The sequence below is a fragment of the Pristis pectinata genome, chromosome 4 (genome assembly GCF_009764475.1).
Source record: "Pristis pectinata isolate sPriPec2 chromosome 4, sPriPec2.1.pri, whole genome shotgun sequence".
NCBI classification, from domain to species: Eukaryota; Metazoa; Chordata; class Chondrichthyes; order Rhinopristiformes; family Pristidae; genus Pristis; species Pristis pectinata.
In genome coordinates, this window is record NC_067408.1 from 46,307,482 (window position 1) to 46,322,963 (window position 15,482).

At 41.1% G+C, this 15,482-nt stretch overlaps 1 protein-coding gene across 2 annotated transcripts in view; it reads right to left on the bottom strand.

Moving 5' to 3' along the window:
- LOC127569110 (fibroblast growth factor receptor 4-like) overlaps nt 1-15,482 on the bottom strand; it is a 133,203-nt gene that overhangs the window by 48,888 nt on the left and 68,833 nt on the right. Inside the window, exon 1 of one of the 2 annotated variants that reach the window (XM_052013460.1) lies at nt 2,845-3,720. The exons of the other annotated variant lie outside the window; for it this stretch is intronic. The gene's annotated coding sequence lies outside the window, so the exon portion shown is untranslated. Of the gene's footprint in view, nt 1-2,844; nt 3,721-15,482 lie in introns of those variants that run through there. 2 annotated transcript variants of the gene reach the window in all.

A 15,482-nucleotide genomic window follows, 5' to 3' on the forward strand; every position in this document is an offset into this window, starting at 1 on the left:
AGACACCACAGTGTTACAAGTTGCTCGCTCATCTTTCACATCTTGATCTCTCTCTCTTATCACTCAGACCACATTGTTCCAATGTTGAAGAAATGTACAAACTAAATAAAACAAGCCACAGGGATTACACAAATCTTTCAGCTGTATTAAATATCAATAACATTAAATCAGTCACCCAGATAACAAAAAACTTAGCACGCTTTTAAAAAGCATTAAATATCAGTTTGTTGAGCCTTCGGGTTCATGGAATCAAACTTAAGCTTTGATTGTTCCAAGATGCTTGCAATGTGTTTCAATAAAAAAAATTGGTAAGAGTGACATGAACATCTTTCTCCATATTCAGTATAATATGGACAAACATTAGCTTAAACTTCAAAAACAACATAAGCACAGTTCCACAGGTAAGCTAGAGTACCTTGCCATGTTGTCATTTTCCCATCATCCACAAATGATCCTGGTTGGGGTTGAGGGAATTGAAATTGGGAACCAGAAACCTGGAAGTTTCCTACCCCTAGCTTAGACGTGGCTGAAGCTGAACAGTCACAATCAGAAATCAAAAACATGATATCCCTGATCTGGCAACCCATAAACATAATATTTTAGAGTCTTTGGCGGGTTGACTGAGGAATGGACAGTGTAGGAGTGGGTAAACTACTAAACAAAAAACGCATAAACCTCATGATGTGAGGTAATGCACTGACCTTCAACAGCAGTACTCCTTATCTCTTACCTAAAACAAAACTGTTCACCCAACTTATTAGCCAATGTTGAGAGTTTTTATTTAAAATTACACAGTAACCTGAAACAGATTGTGCAAAATATTTCTGTCACATCTCAGGACAGCCAGTGGTCGCTTTAGATATCCTTCTAAAACCATGGATTGTATCTTCATCTAGTTATTTAAAGAGTCAATTTCATTTTGGAACAGCACATGCTAACCTTACCTGGAACAGCCTCTCCCTCTACAACTGCTCACATGCACATTGATAAGAGAACTTGTGCTGTATTTGTCTCTGCACTGGAGGTACCCTTAAAAAGCAATTAATATGCAATGAAAAAAGCTTCATTCAACACCAGCTGGCCTCTGATGGACACTATCCATTTCCTCTAAGGAAGCTGATTTTCTGCTAGTGGTCTGAAGGAGCTGAGACTCTTGATTTACACCCATCTCCTCATTAAATTCCAAATGATCCTATCTCATTGAGTTCATTCTGACCATATGAATTAGCTTTTCAATGCAAGGCAATGACTTTTGTGAAACTACACTACTAGTTCCTATTCATAGAAGTAGTTGTTCTGAAAACTGCTTTGGAACTCTCCAACAGAAAACATGATGGTTCATAGTTCAGTACAAGTAAAGAACAAGATTAGAAAGGAGTGAGATTTTAATCTCATGAACTAATGTAAGAAAGAGAAAGGCCATAAATACATATGCAAGCAAGTTGTTATGAGATTTTAGGAGAGTTTAGTACAGGGAATGGAAACAGCATTACATAAGCAATGTTGCAATGAGACCTATTCACGGAGTGGTATTCAAATTACTAGATAATAGCTTTTGGGATAAAAGTGCAGGCAGGAAGTATTATTTCTGTGAAATCAGGATGAACAGACACTTTGCTAGCTAGAAAATAGCCATAGAGATGGAAGTGCAGCCAGGAAATTATACTTCAGTGTAATCAGAATAATTGCACACGATGCAACAAATATGTAAAATATCGATAGCAGGAAATTCCAATAATGATCAACCTGTGAAGTAAATTTCCAGATAAAACAGTGGTGACAGAAACCCTGGAATCATTTAGGAAATAATGGGACACTACTATGGGATGAAGTTAGGATCTCTTGGAATGAATGGACTAGGATCAGCAAAATAGCTTTGTGATTATTGGTTGGAACTCATTTTACTCTGCAAGTTTATTAAAACTATATTTTAATGACAGAAGGGGAATCTTTTTGTTGCATTCCCTAGGAATTTAGCTGTAATCGCATTTATTTCCAGGACTTGAATATTCATTTTATTTGGATAGTAAAATATTCCCCCCTCCCCACACACACAAACCTTTCATAATAGCTCCAATTTAATGCTGTCTCATCTCTAGATTTTTTTATTGTATATCCTGCTTTGAACTACGTCAAGCCACCAGATGATGGAAAGCAGCATATCATACTGCTTTTATTATTTCATGTTTGGATTGTGTAATTTTAAGATTAAAAAAAACAGAATTGTTCCTTAAAAAAATCAGTCAAGTTGACGGTTCGGATATGGACTTCGCAAATAGTTTGAGATCTAGATTACATGCTCTTTAAATAAACTGTGTAATGATCCCTGCTGTGCTATCGTGTTGTATGACACATCTCTTATAAGCGCCTAAAAATGAGGACTTTGTTGATCTTTCTTCTACTTCAATCACATATCAGCCCTCAAACCAGGTAACTATGGCATATTATTTGTCTGTTCCCAGCCATACAGTACCAACTGTTATACACTTGAAAACTGAAGTTTCAGAAGGTGGACCGACACCCCTAATCATTTTGTATTTTGCAGTAGTATTGCAGGATGCGAAATACTGAGTTATGAATCAGTATCACAAACAGTTCGGAAAAAAAACCTTTGGATTTTCCATATGGTCGTTCCACCCTTGAGAATCATGTAGGCACAACACAGCTGGCCAGTCACAATCTGTTATACAACAGTGTCTATTCTGCAATTTATAACACTGCCATCATGTCTGCAGAGATTTATATACATTTACAAACACGACATTCAAATATATACACACGGACATATAATCACACACACATACGAGTACCTTCAACTCAGCTTGTTCACTGCCAGAAACCTACCTCCTTGAGAAGTTTCTGAGCAATCCCAGGACAATTACAAACTGTAGAACCAGTACCTCAGCGCTTGCTTACAATAGTTGGTTGATCCACACAGAGTCTCACTCCATCAAGATACTCGTGTGACGATGCACAATTAAACCCCACCAATTATCGTTCCCCTCGGGACACAGTGACAAGATAAAGGCTTCCAGAAATTCTTCGAGTGTCTTTACATCAGGCGGGATGAGTTACAGTCTCAAGCACATCTGAAAAATCACCTGTGTGAGTGGGAGGCTGATGCCACCATTGCCCGAAGGGAGGGCGAGAGCACGGGTAGAGTGATACCAGGAAGAGTTTGAGCTCCAAGAAGTTTCCAATCCCTCTCTCTAACTCTCCAGGAAAGGTTCGTTCCTGCTTAGTGCTAGCTGCTTGCTCCCAGAAAATTTCCCTCCTTTTTGGCCAGCAATCCCTGTGAAATATAACTACTGCAGCAAAAAAAAATCTGCTGCAATTTGTAAACCGTTGGCAGAATCAGGAGTCGGCAGTACCTGATAACAGCTCCTTCAAGCCTTCAGACTGCATACCTTGGCCGTCACAAGTGCGCTACACAGTTAAATCCAAAGTAAACAACACAAAAATCTCGGCGGGAAGAGGGATGTTTACACACTTGGAACACAGAAGAAAACGTTTTTAGTCTAAAGCCGTTCTGGTCCTGGTAATAGGACTGCTCTGCCGGTGGAAAGTGTTCCAGCACTGTACACAGGAGGTAATGTAGAGCGCGCAGTTCGCCTGCCCTCTCTCTCTCTCTCTCTACACGCTGTCTGACTGAGTCAGAGTTGCCAGAGCTTGTGCCCTTAAGGGGTCAGCAGCATTAGAAATCTCAATTAGCAGCTCTCGCGTTACACCCACTGTTTGCTGGAAGGTTCTATCTCTCACTCACTCTGAGTTAACAATAGCTCTTAAAGGGAGCTGAAAGAGAGGGGTGGCTCCAATCCCCTGGCCCCTCCTCCTACCCCCCAGCTCCGCACTACAATCCTTTCACACACTAGAAGGAGAAAAGGTAGCGTTTGTCCTATCTGTGGAGAATAGGATTAACCCTTTTCAATACAGGCTCCTCGCTGCAACAATGACAACTTGCTTTCTGCTACAGTACATAGTCATTTATAAAACACAGTGACCCTCCGAGAGACTGACAAAGAGAGAATTCTTTGCATATCTTTAGTACTCTAGGAGAGTTGTGAGTGGGGGTTCACACTTAAAAAATACATAAACTTTCCGTCCAATTTTCCCTCTGAAACTTCACTCTGTGCAAAAAGGTTGGTTTAATGCCCCACTCCTAAAAAGACCTGCTCCCTCTTCCTGACAATCTGGAAGTCTGATCACATGTATTGATTTGGCAATCTATTTTTTTCAGTTTTCTTTTCTTCCAAGTTTCTCTCCTGCCATAGTGGGTGCTAGTTAGTGTGCTGGCTGCTCTCCAGTACCTCCCAGAAGGGAGGTATTCATTCAGGTTACTGTTTCACTGAACTGGTTGCCTTGAGATGTCTCCCCAAAGTGCCTATTCTTCTTCTAGGAGCCAAGAAAGCAAGCACCAACAAGCTGCTGATTGCTGGTTCCATGCCTGATCCGGTTTTTATCTGGGATGGGACCCTTCTGATTTATTCCTCTCCCAAAGCCCAACGGCACCAAAGATTCCTAGGCCACCCGAGTTGAGATCATCTAACATCAACAGGAAATTATCCTTGTCTACATGGCTCAGTCCATGCTGATCAAACAAAAAGCAGTTTGTTGGTAATATATTTTATTCAGGAATATAACTTTCAGTTTATACAGAGTTTGAAAATCAACACAAACAATAACTTACATCAGTATGTCACCTCTATTATAGTAAAGTATCAAAAAATAAAGGTTATGTCCTTGGGTATACTGTGAGATCAATGCAACAATCCAACATTCTGATGCATTTAGTATTCAGCACTTCCTTTCAGAGCTGTGGTAACCTTTACATTTCACTCACCTGCAAAAAAAATTGTACCTTTTTAAAGTTCATTTCATTGTTGCTTTAAAGCTGATTCTTCATTAAGGATTATGTCACAACTGTTCTCTGGGCTGCAACAATGGTAGCAGAAAGATTTTGGAGAGGCATTCAGTGATGACCTCATGAATAAGGAGGACACATCTGGATTTAAGTTCCTTTTGTCTCATGTGGATTTCTCTGTACACTCTATACATGGACTTGCTTGGATGCTAGGAATCCACAAGAACACTTATCCCATACTGGTGACAAGGATGGGATGGCCAAGAATCACAGTCATCAAAAGTGACAAAGTCATTCTGTGGTGCTAGAGTGAACCATGGTGTGAGATGAGGAAACAAAGCAGTATTAGAAAATTAAGTGCAAGTAAAAGACCAGCCAAGTAGCAGTCAGAGTGTAGGTAATACAAGTACCAGACTGGATGTACTGGAAATCTTGGAGTGTACAACCAAACACAGAAAACCTTGAATTTGTACATCAAAAGAATGAAGATATTTTTCCAAGGGAAAAACAATATTGAATTAAGGGGTGAGGACAATAATGCTCATGGAGTGGCTATTTGTGAATTCAAGAAAGCCACTCTTCTTACTAGAAATTGGGCCAGACACGTATGTGACTGCAGCAAACCTATGAATGATGTCCTACTGAACAAAGTAGCTGAAAAGTTGCAAAACTGCTTCATTCAGAGGTCAGGTGAGAGGATTAGCAATGATGTCGTTGTTCTGGAAAACCTGTCCAGTTTGGAATTTCCATGTGTTTTTGAACACACACTGTAAGAAAGGTTTGTATACAACCTTGCACTCAACAGCCTGTGTGCCCTTGCTTGTGACAGTGGAAGAATAGGGTGCACAGTGGTGCAGCTAGTAGAGCTTCTGCCTCACAGCTCCAGATTGAATCCTAAACTTGGGTGCTGTCTGTATGGAGTTTCTCCCTATTCTTAGCTGTTCTCCCTGAGACAGTGTGGATTTCACCTGGACGTTCTGGTTTCTTTCCACATTCTAAAGATGTGCAGGTTGGTAGGTTAATTGGCCGCTGTAAATTGCTCTGGTATAGCTGTGGGGTAGGAGAATTGTTGTGATGAGGTGATGGGCATGTGTGAGAGGGGAGGTTACAGGGAAATAAATGGCGGAATAGGATTGGTGGGATTTCTCTCAGAGCTGGCATAGACTCGATGGACCAAATGGATTCCTTCTTTCTCACCCATCACAGTTGTCCCTGAGACAGACAAAGCCATTCAGCTCAGCAGAAGTTACAAAGTGACCCTTAACAGAGTGGTAGATGATGAGCAATACCCTCTACCTACATCCTGACCCTGCCCAATTTACAAAGATTACTCTCTCATGCCTATACCTAACTTAGTGTTGATGCTGAAAGCAGCATACCGTGACCATTAATACCTAATAGTGGTTTCCCATATATTAAACTACCATATGGGATAACATTGACAGCAAAAATACTCAAAGCAACTATGGATAAGATGCAGAGGAGAATTATTTGCTTGTGCAAAGCAGAATTATTTTCTTGTTGCAACAGCCAGGAAGGAAGGGAACCTCCAGATATTCAAGGAAGTGTTTAGAAGATTGCATCGCTGTTATGTCAAGCTTAAACAAAATAAATCAAGAAGGAGGTAATTTAGTTAGGTCTGTGTGAAGATGTAGATAGGCTGCAGCCTGTTTAAGAAAAAGAGAAAATTGATGCCATCATCAAAGTCAGGAAACCCAGCAATGTTACTTAGCTCAAGTCACTTTTGGGGACAATCCAATAATATGCTAGATTCCAATTTGATCTCACCAGTGTTGACACCACCTCAGCAGCAATTAAAAAAAGATAAACTACTGTCCTGGACCCCATGACTTGTGCAAGAAAGCCTCAGCAGTGAGTTCTTGTACAACACCAATCATGTGTTGAAACTAACTTGTGATGTTTCCAATTTTGGGTTTGGACCAGTGATTATTCATATCATGCATGGATGGTGGACCTGACAGGAATATTCTGTACACGTCCCTAGCACCGATCAAAGTGCAAAACATTATGTTCAAACTGTGGAGTAGGCATTGGCAATTATATTTGAAGAGACAAGGTTTCACCAGTTCTTGTTGGGGAGACTGTTTACATTGATTAACTGACCACAAGCCTTTTCTCACCTTTGTGAGTCCAAAATCTGCCATTACCACAGTAGTGGCACCATCAATGTAGAGGTGGGCCACTACACTCTGAATACAACAAATAACATTTGGCTTGGAGAATCAAAACCAAATATCTGGAAGCCCTGCCAAAACTTCACAATGAAGAGGTTACAACAGACACAGAGAACAATTTTTTTTTCCTTACTGGCGGCAGTGGGAATATCTGGAGCGACGTGAAAAGACCCAATTGTGGAGAACTGGAGGAACACACAGTTTGTGGACAGATCCATTTCAGCACAGACGGCATAAATTATTTAGCATCCATGGTTGTATAAGATAGGAAAACAGGGCAAGTGATCCTGAAATAGCGGCAGAATAAGATTATGGAAAAAAATCCACACATCAAATTTGGGTACAGTACATATGAAGCCAGTGACCAAAGGATTTCTCCATTAGCCTGGCATTGACAAAGGTAAAGAAGACTTAGCTAGCAGATATTCAGTGTGTCAGGACTGCAGAATGCAAGCCCCTAAAGCACCACTCCAGGTGTGGAAGTGGCCAGCAACATTGACTATGGTAAGAAAGCAGTTGACCATCTATTTAACAGCCATGTACAATGATTAGAGGACATACATAAAGGCTCACACACTGTAACCAACTATATGATTGAGGAATTAAGATCTACCTGTGCCATGCATGGTCTGCCTGAAGAAATCAATGACTCACAATTCAGATCCTCTCATGGATGATAATCAGTCTATGACGAGTAATGGAATAAAGCACCATTTCACTTCTCTCATTAACACCAAACCAATGGGGAAGCAGAAAGATCAGCTCCCGCACCAAGGAGGCACTGAAGATGCAGGTTATAGAGGGTTGATAGAGCATGACCATAAAACGTTGGCTTGCAGCATTCCCTCTAAGCTATCGAACCACGCCTCACTCCACAACTGCATACGCTCCTGCTAAAATATTGATGAATAGTAACTCAGAATGAGGTTGCATCTCATATATTCCAATTTCGAGGGGAGAAAGGAGGAGAGGAATTGGAAATGGGTAAACATCATGACTTAAGCAGAAGGAGAAGGGGTTCACAATCATGTTGAAAGACTGCAACTCCAGCGGATCTAAGAAGGAGAGAAGGGATATTGGGGAGATGGTGGAAGTGAAGAGAAGTGGAAGTTATCTAATGGAAATTGACAATAGATTCTGCAAAGTGTACATTTGTTATGGATGATACCTAGAAGACTATGAGATTGAAAGTGTTCCTGGAATGCATCCCACAATTGGTCAAGAGGACTTGATCTGTGCATTGTGGCACAACATCACTGAGTCCAGAGGTGGCTAATAATCCAACAACATCTGGAGAACGAAGGAACTCAGTGCAGGTGGAGCCATACTATTAGCTGATACAATAGGGAGATTTAAAAGACTTAGATAGGCACATGGATATAAGAAAAATGGACAGTTGTAGCTGTGTAGGAGGGAAGGGTTAGATTGATCATAGAGTGGGTTTATATAGGTTGGCACAACATCGTGGGCTGAAGGGCCTGTACTGTGCTGTATTGTTCTATGTTCTATTGAGAAGATCAAGGAGAGGGAGAGAGGGAGAGAGAGAGAGACAGCAGACTGCTGCTTGGTTACACCAATGAAACCTGCAAAATTTGCATGATATTTTAATTGAATGTTTCTTTTTTTAAAAAGTGAAGCAGTGTGGAATATGAAATATTGGTTGTGAAAAATAATTGTTGTTTTAAGGATTTCATCATGTGACTATATGTTCCCTGGGATGCAATAATGTTTATAAAAAGTTCTGATGGGCAGTCTGTGAGGAGCCCTTGAATAAAGACACGCCTTGTTTTGAGCTCCTTATGTCTCATGTGTGTTTGTTTGCACATTCTGCAAATGGACTTAGGAATTTACAGTGAACACATATCCCACACTCTTTAATTTGAGACAACCCTCGAGCAAAACAGTACTTTCTTACCTTCCTTTTTTCTGGATCTCCTTATATCTAATGGGTGGACTGATACTCCAGTCACTGTCCTTGCACAATATCTGTGTCAAACCAGTAGTTCACAACAATTCCAGCCCATTTATTCCCTTTCACATTCCTTGTTGGAATTGCTGATCATGACTTGACTAGGATTGGGATAGGGAGAAATCTAGGCACAAATGTTTCAAACACTGCTTTGTCTTGTATTGTTGAATAACCCACTGTCCTACACATACCCAATAACAGTTTATCACTGGGCAGTTCCATTACTCAGTCCCTCTATAATTTGAAAAAATAAATGCACATTTGCAATTACAACCAAGCAGAAAGGATATATAAAGGTTTTATTGAATTGCTATGTTATCTTGCCTTCCTTCTTTCAACATCTGTGTTGGTTAAGAGAGTTTGCTCCCTATGCTCTGCCAATGTTGTTGTCCATCCATGCTTCCTTCTTGTTTACTGAACACATGTCACAGATTAAGCAAGTATTCTGTTTGGGAACAGGGGTCAGGCAGTATTTGTTGGGGTACAGAGGTTGGGTGGTATCTATCAAGGGGCACAGGTCAGGTTGTATCAGTCGTACAAGTCAAGGTGCATCAGGGGTCACATGTCAGACAGTTTCTATCCAAGAATAGAGATCTGGAAGTATTCAAAGTGAACAAAGGTTGGGTGGTATCTGCCAAGGGGGCAGAGGACAGTCAGTAACTGTTGGCAAACACAGCTCAGTTAGTACCTGTCAAGAGGACACAGGCCAGGTTATGTCTGAGGTTGGTACCCAAGTCATAGAGTATCTTCTAGGGAAACAGAGGATAGACTGCAGGTCAGGCAGTATCACAGCCACAATTTGACCAAAGTCCTACTGTGGTGAAAATAAAATCAGAATAGGATCAGTACAGTTCTAATGGATTGTATTCCAGTTGTGTGGTGGTCAAGTAATGCTCGTTGAAGAACATGGACCAACTGATATCTGTCGAGGGAACAAGTTGGTCAATGATTCAACTCTTCTTCAACATAACACTGGAAACAAATTGGCTGAGAATGTCCATGTGTTTTTGGCATGAATTCCATGGCTAATCAGAGCAAGCAACATTTTTGGCAGCAAAGTGGGGATGGGAGTCATTTACACTGGTTTGCTGCCACAAAATTGTTTCCCTGAATTACCTCCAGCCTTTTGCTCATTCTGCAGTCCATCTATAGCAGCCCAAATGAGTTCATTCATCTGTGCTACAGTTTCAAACTTCCTGCTACTATATTTACAAAACGATCTAGGATAGGTTAGGTTCAGGATTATGGTTGGTTGTCAGAATTAGCTAAGCCAGGTGAAGATAAGTAGTTTCTCCATTGGAAATGCATATAGAGTTTTAGCAGTGGTTTCTGTAGCTAGACTGGATTCTGCAGCAAATTTCTTTTGGTTTCAGCCAACACAGGCATAGACTTCCTTCCACTTGCTGGAGACAGTTAAATACCAATGAGAGATTACCCCCTCCACCACCATCTCACAAACAATGAAGGCTTCTTAGGAATACAATAGGCAATCCCTATATGCCATTATTTTGGAAGAGGATAAGGAGCAGAAGTAAATTAAATCAGTATTTTGGAAGATGTAGAGGGTGGATCCCATTGAATATGACCACCCTCCCATAGAATACAGATGCAACACATATGAGGGACTTACTGAGAAGACATGTACAAGAAGTATACATTTCACCAAGAAGCCACCAGGTGGCTTTGTCACCTACTGTGCCAATGTCTGGAGTCACAATCATCTGCCCATCTCTCCTTGATCACTTAGGTGATCCTCATACACATATTTTATGGGATAAACTTAATTCAGGTAACCATGAGTGACCTCTGTTATATCAGCCATGTTCCTTTTTAGCACCACTTTGTGTATGAGCAGACGAGTGCGGAATTCTTCACCTTTGACTTCCCAGCAGCACAGCAGTGAGATGGTGTTATCCAGTGTTCTGAAATTACTTACCTACCTCGGTGCTCATTAGAATAAATAGCACATTGCATTGTACAATGAGCAAGTTCCAAAAATGAAGATTAGCTTGCTCACTCTTAGCACACTGATCCCTTTCACCTATTTTAGCTCCTCTCAACAGAGGAAGCAGAGAGCCAATATTGGGAAAGGTGACTGGAACTAATTCCCAGGTAACACAATGTTGTTTCTTTCTTTCCACTTTCCACGTAGTGACAAGAAGCTTCATCTTCTGGTGTTATGGATGTGAATGTTTGCTCAGGTCCCTTGGCAAGGGTCTGGTGAAGATCTCAGTGAGGAAATCATATGATCCATTGAAGTTTCCAAGGTGCTATGCTTTGGGGGGAAGGCAAGGAGCTACTCAATCATTGTGGTACATCCCCCTTTGTGGAGCGCAAGGAGAAACATGGTGCCTGGAATCCAGGCCGGGGTGGTTGGAGGGGAGAGAGATGCCAAGCAGTTAGAGACCTGTTTATGGCTGGGGGATATGGTTGAGTGTCTAAGACCTGATCAGGGCTTTGGGTTGGAGACCCTTTTGCTGGATGGAAATTTTTTTTGGAAGCTGGGGCCTTGACTGGGGAAGTTAGTGCAGGTAGATAGTTGGTGTTCAAGCCATCTGGGCCTGGGTCTGTCAGAGAGTGAAGGGGTAAGTGCCACACAGAGATGGTCCAAGAAATGATGGGTAAGTACCTTAGTGGGGTCCCATTACAGAGGAGTGCAATGAAAGCTTGGCTGCTCCAAGAGTGACCAATGACAGTAGCACCTCAGAACAAATGGTCGAGTTTCCACGTCAATGGTCCAAAAAAGTGTTGCACAGGAATTACACCACTTAATGCATGACACACGTCATTAAGCACCCAGATGTATATCCAGAGTGATGCCAAACAATCTGGAAAAAATCCATTTTCTACGGCATAGCACTAAAGCAAATGGTGCTACCCAATGGAATTTCTAGATCACTTTCCCCAATGACTTTTTTTCAGGACTCATCATATCTGGTTCCACTGTCTCCAAACACATGGCCAGCCTGCTCTATGGCCACTGAAGAGAAGTTATTACATTTTCACCCACTTCTCTTCCTCCAACTCCCTCCTGCTCTGTGAATCACACACTGTCACACACCCACTGTTGCTGTACATTTCCCTCATACCTTTCCCCCTAGGCACACTCTCCCCATCTTTGCAAGAACTTATTGTTGACAAATCAGAGAGAGAAAGTGTGACAGTTTTGGTGAAGTAGGGTGGATAAACAGAGAGAAAGAGAAAGATCATACCCTGGAGACTTCATCATGGGTACAGTTGATAAGGAACAGATTTAATCCCTGCTGCTGGTCCTGCTTATTTGTTACAGAATAGTGAAAATTTATGCCCTTTGCAGAGGTGTGGTCTGGTTTTGCTGAACATGTGTGCGAGCTTTTGAGAATGTTCCAATTTTGCCCATTTAATTTCACGAACAGTACATTTCTATTAATACGGTGCTTGTGGCAAACAAATGTTTTCATCTTTACTGACAGAAATTATTTGGAAGCAGAACCAAGAGGAATTTGTTGTTGAATCCCATCTATTGTTTGTCCACCAATGAAAGGCTCAGTATGTTGTTTTTAAATGAATCGTAGTAGCGAACATAATAGTCACCTTTACTGTGTATTTTTTAGGATTGATTAGGACTGTAAGCTTCAAGAAAAGTAACTGGGATTGAGCATCTGACAATGGGCTATTCTTTCCTATTTATTTACGCTCTTGCCACACTTAATGGTGCCCACCATTTCCATAATTCCCTTTGGTTTTAGTTTCATCACAGAGATTAAAGGGAAAAAAGGCATTGTTTCAACAAAATCACCTCTCATTCTTCTAAACTCCACTGCAGGCCAAGCTTCCTCAATCACTCCTCATGGGACAAATCCCTTATCCCAGGATCAATCTAGCGAATATACTCCATTGACTCCAAGGTAAGTAAATCCCTCCCTGAGTACGGAGACCAAATTGGCATACATTACTCGAGGTGTGGCCTCATCAAAGGCTGTATAAACTCAGGAAGACGTCCCTACCCTTGTATTCTGATCTCCTTGCAGATACCATTTGTCTTCCTGACTGATGGCTGTACCTACATGTTTATTATTTGTGGTTCATGAACTGATGCACCAAGATCCCTCTGAACAGCAACATTTACTGCTTATCACTCTTTTCATTGAAATCTATTCTAAATTGTAAATGGCATTGAGTGCCCCGTGCTGGTCCCTGTGGCATTCCACTAGTAAAAGCCTGACAGTCTGAAAAGGACTCACTTATTCCTTGTCCAACCAGCTCTCTATTCAAGATAATATGTTGAATCCTTATACATTGACATCTTGTGAGGTATCTTAACAAATGTGCTTTGAAAATGCTCATCCACGGGTTTCTCCTTATCTACTCTTCTAGTTACAGTATATCATCAAACATAATTTTTCTTACATTAAGCTATGTTAACTCTTCCCAATAACAGCATTTCCTAACTATTCTGTTAACACAGCCTTACTAATGGATTCCAACATTTTCACAAGAACTGATGTCAAGGAAACCTGTCTACAGTTCACCAGTTTCTCTCTCTTCCTTTCCTGAATAGTGCTATTACATTTGCTACCTTCCAGTGTGCTGGAACTATTGCAGAATCCCAGGAATTTTGGAATATCATCACCAATGTAACCCCTACCGTCACAGCTATTTAGAACCCTTGAATGCAGGCTGTTGGGTCCATAGGACTTATTTGATTTTGGTCCCCTTAATTTCTCCTGAGTGTTATTGAGTTAAGTTCCTCAGTTTGTTCAGAACCTTGGTTCCTTTCTATTTCTGCTACATTTATTATGTCCTCTAACGTGAAAACAGATGCAAAATATTTGCTTAATGTCTCAGCTTTCTGACTCAGAGCAGAGATTGAGACCAGTTTGCCACAGCTAATCAAAGTCACTTACCACACCATCTGAGGGAATCTTTTACAAACTTCTTTCCAAATTCCTTCAGTCCAGACATACAGCTTTCCCCAATTCTACACCCCCACAACCACTGCCCTTGTAACAGCATGACATCTGACTCACTGCGAGCAATGAGACGAGATATGTAAGTATTTTAAAGAATTCTGTCAACTGGAGGATTATCACATGCTTGGCACTCTGTCAATTTATAACATCCACGTCACAATGTATGTAAAAGCATTAAAAAATGCAGTGTAAAAGGGGAATGTGGCTTCTATGAAGGCTGCAACTCATAACTTTAAGCTTTGCCAATGATGTTCATCTTTACCTCAGGCTGATTCTACCTTCACAGAACTTTAGTCTTTGTGATTAAGCCATAAAATGTAATCTTAAAACCACATTTAAACAGTTGGTTGTACAGCTAGCCATTTTTGTGTTGAAATCTGACAAAGTTGGCTTCAACAGTGGTACCTTGTGGAGAAGAAGTGGAAGGGGTCAAACTTTCTGGCTTGTACTGATCAGTTGCCTCACTGGGATCTTTCATAGAACTTTGGTAGCTCACGATTGAAATCTGGAAGTGGGTAGGTAGAAGTTTTTCAGATAATACAACGACAAAAATGTGCATTTATACAGCGTCATGAACATTCCACCTTGCTTCACAAGAGGACCGCAAATGAGCTCAGAATTCCTTGCTCAAGGCAGTTATGAGGACAGATTTAACACTTTTCAAGTGCTTTTTGAGGTAATTTTCCTTTCTCTTATTCTTTCTGGTGATGATGCTGTTGGGAATGCCATATCTCTACCAGCAGGAACATGAATCCCATTGGTTACTCATCCCTGATTTCTCACTCTCTGTGGGAAATTAGCCAAACTCCAGTTAGCAATTACTCAGCAGAGAATAAGAACTCAATATAAAATTAACGTGGGCAGTCTCGCTGCTGTGCTACGGGTTTACAGCATCCACTAACTCCCAATTAATATCTCACTCAAAGAGGCTGATGGTTGATGGAACCAAAACAAATGTTATACCACTAGAGTAGAAAGAGCTCTTCTGACATTGGGACTGCAGCACATTCTTGGGGAGGAAAAAGTGGCACCTGCCTTTGCTTGTAGCTATGCTCTATCCAATGGTTGTCTATTCCCAGTCTACGATGGCACACAGCTCTCACTTATTACATATCAACATCCTTCAACTCCATGCTAGAAAATAAGGAATTCAGTTTATGGACAATTGTAGTTTCATGCTATTGTCTTCACCAATCCTGGTTAATGAGGGCACCAAACGGATAACCCAATGTTTACATAAAAACAAAAAAGAACGGTGCTGATCATTTTGCTTGTAGTGGAGGAGCATTTAAGGATCCTGCCTTTTGGCTCGAGGGGGCATTAATTGGTCACAGATACTAGCATTCAGCTGCTAAAACCCCTGATTAAGTTCTCTGTGAACATGTCTATTTAAAGAGGAGGGACTGTCAATAATCTCCAAACCCTGCATTTCAGGCAGGGTCTCTGAATCACCACGGTGGGCTATTGTACGCACAGAATACTACAAATGCTTGCACTTTCGGCAA